Source organism: Helianthus annuus, chromosome 2 (genome assembly GCF_002127325.2).
Source record: "Helianthus annuus cultivar XRQ/B chromosome 2, HanXRQr2.0-SUNRISE, whole genome shotgun sequence".
Lineage (NCBI taxonomy): Eukaryota > Viridiplantae > Streptophyta > Magnoliopsida > Asterales > Asteraceae > Helianthus > Helianthus annuus.
Window position 1 is genome coordinate 53,917,632 of NC_035434.2, and position 10,463 is coordinate 53,928,094.

General features: G+C 35.6%; 1 long non-coding RNA gene across 5 annotated transcripts; it reads left to right on the forward strand.

Annotated features, from left to right (window-relative positions):
- The first annotated feature begins 212 nt into the window (after window positions 1–212).
- Window positions 213–9,199, forward strand: LOC110916908. 5 transcript variants are annotated; one of them, XR_004887279.1, is made up of 5 exons: window positions 213–408; window positions 1,912–2,003; window positions 2,709–6,392; window positions 7,904–7,988; window positions 8,692–9,199. It is a non-coding gene; the product is annotated as an uncharacterized LOC110916908 (long non-coding RNA). The 5 variants fall into 5 exon arrangements; XR_002580114.2 differs by having other exon boundaries at window positions 1,919–2,003; window positions 7,897–7,988; XR_004887276.1 differs by having other exon boundaries at window positions 214–408; window positions 1,919–2,003.
- Window positions 9,200–10,463: the final 1,264 nt, after the last annotated feature.

The window sequence follows — 10,463 nt, forward strand, 5'->3', positions numbered from 1 at the left end:
TATTTAACACATAGCACGTAAGTCATACTTGTAACACCCCAAAACTCGAATTATTAAATTCGTTAGTAGGTTACCTTGGGTAATTAGATGAAGTACAACAACTAAGTTATTAAACTTAGTTAAATGTCAAATAAATAAGTAAAGGAATGAAGTTTGTGGCAACTATGATGATGTGTTAGAGTTGAGGGACCTAGATTGCCATAATGTAAACTAAAATTTAATAAAAAAAAGAAAGAAAGAAAAATAAAACCACAACACACACTGTGCGTGTGTGTGGTCGATCGCACAAGGCAGAGGGAAAGGGGTAAACCCTAATTCTCAAGAAATCTCCAAATTGAAAAGGGAATTGAAGGTTTTTAGGATGCATGTATCAAGATTATCGATCTCCTAAGTGTTCTTCACTATCAAGTAAGTTAAATTATGTGTTTTAATGATAGTTGATGAAGTGGGTTTTAGTCAATCCGTGAAATCTTATGAAATTGAACATGTATATATGTTAGATTCACCATATAGAAGGTGTCTTGTGCTTGAATTTGAATGTATTGAAGATTTGAGGAAAAACCCACTTGTTCAAGTAGCATGGTGATCTTGTAGTTGTATAAGTTAAGTAATTTTGATGAATGAATGATTATGTACTAATGTATCGTTAGCTAATCATGTTGTAGGAGGTATGAATCATGTGAAATTGGTCGAATGATTGAGTTTTTGTAGTTACTAATGGGTTATGCATAAAACTCATGTACATGATGCTTAAAATGTTGTACGCCCGCCAAGTGTTTGATAAAATGCCTACAAAGTTTGTGTAAAATAGTTAGTAAATTCGTCACTTTTGACAGCCTTAGATAGTCATCTTGTAAAGGCCGTATCTCATTCGTTATTAGGAGTTAGACAACGAGCCTTATATCGTTGAAAAGGTTGTTTCGCATATTACATTTCATATTTGGTCATAAGAGGCTGGTTATGAGATTAAGTGGGTCAAAACAGCATGAAAAGTTAGTAAATTCGTCACTTTTGACAGCCTTAGATAGTCATCTTGTAAAGGCCGTATCTCATTCGTTATTAGGAGTTAGACAACGAGCCTTATATCGTTGAAAAGGTTGTTTCGCATATTACATTTCATATTTGGTCATAAGAGGCTGGTTATGAGATTTAGTGGGTCAAAACAGCATGAAAAGTTAGTAAATTCGTTTTGACAGCAAGCTGTTTGGAAGCATTTCAGCTTCTGTGCTGATTTTGTAAAAATCATATAAAATCATAGGAATGTCCGATTGTTACGATCTTTATATGCTTAGAAAGATCTCTGAGTGTAGATCATTTCATATTTGAACATGAAGAACTGAATCAGAAGATAAATGGGTTAAAATGTGTCGTGAACAGCTGCTGCGCAGAAAGTGGCTGCACAAATTTTAGTATATATATTCAGTAAAAATAGTTGTATTGTTATGCACACTTGTATGAATCATGAACTACTGATTTAATAAATTATTAGTAAGTTATTTGATTGTCTTAAGTGTCTAAAACACTTACCAACTAGTTTATGCATATAATTGCACCAACGGGTCGAAACGGGTTGTTGATAGAAAATAGTGGAATGGATGTGTAAAAACCAAGGTGTTAAGAAATGGTATGAAATGTTTAACATATGAAGCAAGTTGCCTAACTTAGAAAAGGTTATCATTCTAAGTATGGAATTTTGAAAGAATAACGAACATGATGTAAATACATAATTATGCATGCTAGAAGCTCATGTATGACTGTTGTGATGATGGAATGATAAATTGTTAGATTGATTAGCATTGTAGTATTATGATACATGTTGAACTCGTTAAGCGATTGACATGTGAATAGAAGTGTGATTAGTGATGCGTATGATTATGTATACTAACTATTGAATGGATGTAATGGAATGAGATAATAGGAACGTGTCAAGGAGAGGTCAAGCATAGGAGGATAACGGGTCAAGATAAGGCAAGGTGACAAATACACTTAATGGAGTACTCGAGGTAAGTGAATTTCGATTCACTTTTTAGTAGGTTTAATAGATTTTAATACTTATATTTACGAAACATCATGAAAGAACATGTAATAATCAGAAGTACAAAGCCAATAATGCCTCATTATTGAGGAAGGTTGTATTTAAGCCGAAAGTAAATTGGTGGGTTTAAACGGGTCGAATTTTATGTGCATATGTTGCGTAATGTAATGAAATTCGTTATGGTTAAGACCTTGGGTAGGAATTTTTAGTCATTATGTAAGGGGAACACTTCCCGGACCATTAGGAACAAGTTTTATATGATTCGGTTGTCGGTTAGTTAATGAACGGATTGTTTCATGTTAGTGTAGGAAATTTTATAAGTATATGTGTATAGGAACCCAAAGGGCACGTGGGTTGAATCATAGATTGTCTATACTATGTAAAGTTGTGAATGTGACATTCCGGCATAAACCTACATGTAAAAGAAGCTTGTGTATATATTCGTGATTAATTGATTGTGCGTAGGAAGGAACATTGGCATGTATGAAGGTACGCATGTATATGTAAGTGTGTATATATATATATATATGTATGTATGTATGATAATAAGTACGTAGGTGTGAATGTATGTGTGAATGAATGTTCAATGCTTAAGACATATGCATGAACGTTATCAAAGTGTTCGAGTATTTATGGTTACTAATGATGTGCGTCGAGTTGGAATGTAATGTAGGTATGGGATCGTTGGCTTCATGAAGAAATGGAGCTGGATTTGGATAAGAGTATTTAAGAAAGCGCTTGGACAATTCCACGACTACTTTATAGAATGCTCTACGAAATTCTATTATATAGTTTAATGTTGTATGGTATGTTAATGACTAATGGTTTGGTTGTACGTGGTGTCCACAGGTATCGCTTGGGTTTTCTCTACATTTATTGAAGTGAAGCGGACTTAGTTCGAGTTGAGAGCAAGGATTGTACGGGGTAGAATGGTCACATAGTGTAACTCATATAGATTTTGAAGTATTAATGTTATATATCCGTTTCAATGAATATATGGCTTTTCGCATTTGAACCTTCATGTGTTTGATATGTCTATTAAAGAACGAAATTTTTGGGCTCTTGTTTTCCGCTGCGTCGTATTTTAAGTTATTACACGTTAGTCTTACAGGGAATTGTTCTTATTACGAACGGGTCATGCCCGAATTTTGTTAAATAATAGTATGATAATATTACATTTTGGAATGTGTAATTTGGGCGTTACAAGTTGGTTTCAGAGCCCTGGTTTGAGGGAAATCAAGTATGAGGAGGCAAATACTTGAACTCAAACCTGTGTGCTCTTGTGACGAGAAACCCGTACAATCCAAGACTCGATCAAGATCTAAAGGTAGAAGCAAATGTAAGTATGAATTTAAGTATGTTTATGAAGAAACTAACATTATGTTGTGTGTAAGATAAGCATAGTTGTTTGGATGAGGATGATCCACGACTGTGGTCTCGGACTGACACCAAGGCATGTAATAAGACCATTGCCCAGGTACGTAAATTTTGCATAAGGGTGCATGTAATGCTAAAAGTTATCGAGTGAAGGAAAATTTGAATGAAATATAATAATATAATGGAAACGAAGTTATGAAAATGTTACACGTGCCGAAACCTAATTCTTCGGACATAAGGTGACGATTACACGAAGACACGAAACTAGTATGTGGATTGTGTACCTGGCCAGTACACAAGAAACATAAGACGTTCGTGAGACCGTAATGATTGTTACAGGTATGTCCGATAGGATTTGGTAGCGGCTGGGTGTGTGGGTGAAATGGGTAGTAAGACTCTCGGGAGGTTGAGAGTACTATGTAAGGGTGAAAAGTATAAGTGATAAGAATGAAATATTGAGTCCATAAGAAAGTATGGATTGACAAGATATGAATGCAATGCTTGAGTCCGCGAGACGGATTCAAGGATGAAAGATGTGAATGCAATGCTTGAATCCGCGAAACGGATTCAAAGAATGAAAGATACGAATGATGCAAATCCCTTGCGGATTTGATTATGCTAAAGAAGGTTATGATAAGCTATGCAAATCGACCGGTTCAAGTTGAACAAGTCGAGTAAGGATAGCGTACCATCCGTTTAGAACGGGTGGTCGTGAATGCAATAATAAATGTATGAAGTTCAACCCGTTATACGGATAGAACGAAATATTTATGTTGAACACAATTAACTCGATTTTACCGAGGCGTAAGTGGTATGCTTGAATCTCATTATGAGAATATATGCCATTACCCATTTAATTAGATACTCGAATGCGTAAAAGAAATGAAAGTATATAAGCGAATGGAACTAAAATGTTGGTGTTGTAAGCGAAATAAGTATTATGACTAACTTTTAAAACGGGAAGGGTAAAAATTTGCAAGAAAACACTGGAACAGTGAAGCTATGAGGTCATAAGCATGTTTGAATTGAAAAAGAGTACAAACGTGTACTTCGATACGCATGTATATAATAAGAAATAAGTGGCAGTTGACCTTGAAAAGTCAAACTGCAGAAGCTGAGAAATAATTTGGTTTCAAACCAAGAGAGTGCTAGAGAAGAAAGGAAATGTGTAGTGTAGTACACCAAATGAGTTAAAGAATTACGAAATAATGATTATGTGTTTACCCGTCAAGAACGGGTCAAACAATGAGAATGATATATATATATATATATATTAAGAAATGGTCATGTATTGACCCGTTATGAATAAGCTTAACACACTAGTGCTTTAAAAAGAATCTTGGAAGTAGTAATATGTAAACAAGGAGAAGTAATAAACATCATGTTTAAATGAACTTGAATGAAATGTGATAATCCCCAATTTTATAATGAGTATGGCAGATATCATAGTGTGATAAACCTATCTAGGTCAGTGAAAGAATGTTCATAAGCGAAAGCTCGTCACACGGATAAACGAGGTCAATACGAAACATGGTATGGATGGGGACGAAGAGGACCGACTCGTTGCTGCATGTTCAAGTACTGCACCAAGGTAGTAAGGTTAGCAAATTATTTAATATATGAAGGTACGATGCTCGAATCCCTCAAACCTACGCTCTCGTGAAAGTGTGTTCGTTTCTAAGCGCCACGCAAGTAAGTGATTTAAGGATTTCGAGCTATGCTTTTAGATGAAAACGGAAATGGGTTATGGATAAATTACTATTATAACCTGGGTTGGGACGTTATGGGATGTTAGGGAAGGTTTCGGGACTGCCCAAGACCATTTCTGGTTGGAAAAAAAAGACCCGGGAACAAAAAATTTTGGTCAAACAGCGTCTGCACACCAGAGAGCCCGTCGGCGACGGCCTTTATGCCGTCGGCGACGGCACCCCTCCACCTGACGCGCTAACTGTCTGTCTACGGGCAATGTTTAGCGACGGGACCTTCCCGAGCCCGTCGGCGACGCACCATGTGCCGTCGGCGACGGGTCCCCCTTATCTGCTTATGCTGAAATTGTTTGTTTATTAGGCTAAGGTCCTTAATTCAGTTCTAGCATTCATTAAACACTAAGAACACCCCAGATTGATTATGAAGCTAGGAAATTCAAGACAACTATCGTGTTTTAATGATGAATGTGTGGGAAGTTATGTATGCGAACGAATGAAATAAGTAACACATCTAGAATGTTTGTAAAGAAAGATTGGGTAAGTTTATAAAAATTTTACGCTATCATTGAGAAAGTACCTCCGTATGAATAAGTACGATATGTTAAATGTGTACGAATGAACGAGATTGAATGCGGAAATGAATAAAATAATGATGACTAGGGATTGGTTTTCGCAAAGAAGTTTGAAATTTTGATAAGTATGAATAATATGTCAGGATGCTAGTTTCAAATTATGGACTATGGGATCTGTGATTAGGCAATTTCTCACAACATGCTTATGTAAGTCGTCCAATGTCACTTGAATGAATGAACGAACGAAGAATAAAACTAGATGGGTTATAGAAGAAATGAAAGAGGTTTCGGGGACGAAACCTTCTTTAAGGGGGATAGATTTGTAACACCCCAAAACTCGAATTATTAAATTCGTTAGTAGGTTACCTTGGGTAATTAGATGAAGTACAACAACTAAGTTATTAAACTTAGTTAAATGTCTAATAAATAAGTAAAGGAATGAAGTTTGTGGCAACTATGATGATGTGTTAGAGTTGAGGGACCTAGATTGCCATAATGTAAACTAAAATTTAATAAAAAAAAAAGAAAGAAAGAAAAATAAAACCACAACACACACTGTGCGTGTGTGTGGTCGATCGCACAAGGCAGAGGGAAAGGGGTAAACCCTAATTCTCAAGAAATCTCCAAATTGAAAAGGGAATTGAAGGTTTTTAGGATGCATGTATCAAGATTATCGATCTCCTAAGTGTTCTTCACTATCAAGTAAGTTAAATTATGTGTTTTAATGATAGTTGATGAAGTGGGTTTTAGTCAATCCGTGAAATCTTATGAAATTGAACATGTATATATGTTAGATTCACCATATAGAAGGTGTCTTGTGCTTGAATTTGAATGTATTGAAGATTTGAGGAAAAACCCACTTGTTCAAGTAGCATGGTGATCTTGTAGTTGTATAAGTTAAGTAATTTTGATGAATGAATGATTATGTACTAATGTATCGTTAGCTAATCATGTTGTAGGAGGTATGAATCATGTGAAATTGGTCGAATGATTGAGTTTTTGTAGTTACTAATGGGTTATGCATAAAACTCATGTACATGATGCTTAAAATGTTGTACGCCCGCCAAGTGTTTGATAAAATGCCTACAAAGTTTGTGTAAAATAGTTAGTAAATTCGTCACTTTTGACAGCCTTAGATAGTCATCTTGTAAAGGCCGTATCTCATTCGTTATTAGGAGTTAGACAACGAGCCTTATATCGTTGAAAAGGTTGTTTCGCATATTACATTTCATATTTGGTCATAAGAGGCTGGTTATGAGATTAAGTGGGTCAAAACAGCATGAAAAGTTAGTAAATTCGTCACTTTTGACAGCCTTAGATAGTCATCTTGTAAAGGCCGTATCTCATTCGTTATTAGGAGTTAGACAACGAGCCTTATATCGTTGAAAAGGTTGTTTCGCATATTACATTTCATATTTGGTCATAAGAGGCTGGTTATGAGATTTAGTGGGTCAAAACAGCATGAAAAGTTAGTAAATTCGTTTTGACAGCAAGCTGTTTGGAAGCATTTCAGCTTCTGTGCTGATTTTGTAAAAATCATATAAAATCATAGGAATGTCCGATTGTTACGATCTTTATATGCTTAGAAAGATCTCTGAGTGTAGATCATTTCATATTTGAACATGAAGAACTGAATCAGAAGATAAATGGGTTAAAATGTGTCGTGAACAGCTGCTGCGCAGAAAGTGGCTGCACAAATTTTAGTATATATATTCAGTAAAAATAGTTGTATTGTTATGCACACTTGTATGAATCATGAACTACTGATTTTAATAAATTATTAGTAAGTTATTTGATTGTTTTAAGTGTCTAAAACACTTACCAACTAGTTTATGCATATAATTGCACCAACGGGTCGAAACGGGTTGTTGATAGAAAATAGTGGAATGGATGTGTAAAAACCAAGGTGTTAAGAAATGGTATGAAATGTTTAACATATGAAGCAAGTTGCCTAACTTAGAAAAGGTTATCATTCTAAGTATGGAATTTTGAAAGAATAACGAACATGATGTAAATACATAATTATGCATGCTAGAAGCTCATGTATGACTGTTGTGATGATGGAATGATAAATTGTTAGATTGATTAGCATTGTAGTATTATGATACATGTTGAACTCGTTAAGCGATTGACACGTGAATAGAAGTGTGATTAGTGATGCGTATGATTATGTATACTAACTATTGAATGGATGTAATGGAATGAGATAATAGGAACGTGTCAAGGAGAGGTCAAGCATAGGAGGATAACGGGTCAAGATAAAGCAAGGTGACAAATACACTTAATGGAGTACTCGAGGTAAGTGAATTTCGATTCACTTTTTAGTAGGTTTAATAGATTTTAATACTTATGTTTACGAAACATCATGAAAGAACATGTAATAATCAGAAGTACAAAGCCAATAATGCCTCATTATTGAGGAAGGTTGTATTTAAGCCGAAAGTAAATTGGTGGGTTTAAACGGGTCGAATTTTATGTGCATATGTTGCGTAATGTAATGAAATTCGTTATGGTTAAGACCTTGGGTAGGAATTTTTAGTCATTATGTAAGGGGAACACTTCCCGGACCATTAGGAACAAGTTTTATATGATTCGGTTGTCGGTTAGTTAATGAACGGATTGTTTCATGTTAGTGTAGGAAATTTTATAAGTATATGTGTATAGGAACCCAAAGGGCACGTGGGTTGAATCATAGATTGTCTATACTATGTAAAGTTGTGAATGTGACATTCCGGCATAAAGATACATGTAAAAGAAGCTTGTGTATATATTCGTGATTAATTGATTGTGCGTAGGAAGGAACATTGGCATGTATGAAGGTACGCATGTATATGTAAGTGTGTATATATATATATATGTATGTATGTATGATAATAAGTACGTAGGTGTGAATGTATGTGTGAATGAATGTTCAATGCTTAAGACATATGCATGAACGTTATCAAAGTGTTCGAGTATTTATGGTTACTAATGATGTGCGTCGAGTTGGAATGTAATGTAGGTATGGGATCGTTGGCTTCATGAAGAAATGGAGCTGGATTTGGATAAGAGTATTTAAGAAAGCGCTTGGACAATTCCACGACTACTTTATAGAATGCTCTACGAAATTCTATTATATAGTTTAATGTTGTATGGTATGTTAATGACTAATGGTTTGGTTGTACGTGGTGTCCACAGGTATCGCTTGGGTTTTCTCTACATTTATTGAAGTGAAGCGGACTTAGTTCGAGTTGAGAGCAAGGATTGTACGGGGTAGAATGGTCACATAGTGTAACTCATATAGATTTTGAAGTATTAATGTTATAAATCCGTTTCAATGAATATATGGCTTTTCGCATTTGAACCTTCATGTGTTTGATATGTCTATTAAAGAACGAAATTTTTGGGCTCTTGTTTTCCGCTGCGTCGTATTTTAAGTTATTACACGTTAGTCTTACAGGGAATTGTTCTTATTACGAACGGGTCATGCCCGAATTTTGTTAAATAATAGTATGATAATATTACATTTTGGAATGTGTAATTTGGGCGTTACAATACTAGCATATACGTTATTGGGCTTATCCTAGTATGTGAACAGTTAAACCATAACAGTTAAACAATGGCAATAGCACACAGTTCATAACATCAGTTTGTGTGGCCCAATAACTAAACAAAATAGTCCAGTCGAAACCGGGTGGTCTCGACTCGAGAACAAGAGGTCTCGAGTCGCAACCACGAGTTTCTGAGTCGCAACCAGACGATCTTGGGTTGTGCATTTCTGAGTCGCAACCATGAGGTCTCGAGTCGGGCTTGAGTCGAGATCAGGAGATCTCGAGTCGCAACCTACCCGATCTCGAGTCCCCTGTTGTTTGTCTGGTTCCGAATGGTCACTAAGTGGTCTCGAGTCGAAACCGCCTGATCTCGACTCGCAACCACTGTGGGAACCTTTCTAGAATGTTTACCACCCTTGTACGATCCAATCATTTTGCACAATCATGATTTCATGTACTTGACCAATCAAAATGCATAAACATGTTCCAAATATTCCACCTTAACCAAAACGGATCAAACAACACAATTTTCAAATATTCATACCATCATTCAACACATAATCATATTGTTCATCATGCTCATATTTCAAAACGGATCTAATCCAATCATCTTCTAACACTATTCCATCAATCCACATGAACAATTCATAATATTCATAATAGATTTGTTGTTTCGAGCATCTCAATATTGCTATTTCAACAGTTTGCATATTATCACAAAAAGGAAGAGCCTCATGTACATTATTAAGCTCGAAGTCACCAAGATTCATCATACCATTACATATTCACAGTCATGATATTCATACAAAACTCAAGTCAATTTATCATACAATTTCCATATCTTTAAGCACTCAAACAGTATCCATTATTTAACTCAAGATTCACGGTAAACATATTTATCATACCATATCCTAATTAACAATTCTCATTTATTCAATCAGCTCAATAACACCACCATGACTCAAACCTATCAGCAAGCACATGCCCTGTTCTAAGTTAACAGTTTGTTATGAGAACTTCATCAAACCCTATCATCACTTTAAACATCAAACATGTAAAAGCACATACTTTTATTGTACAAATCCAAGGATCACAAAGAATATATTCAAAACATACACTAACCAATCAGCTATGGGTCGAAAGGAGTGCAAGCTGCCACTAGACCAGGACCCGAATCAAACCAAAACAGGGCTCGTCACTAGTGTGGTCGCCGGCTCCGCTGATTCGGTGAAACCCGTCGGAG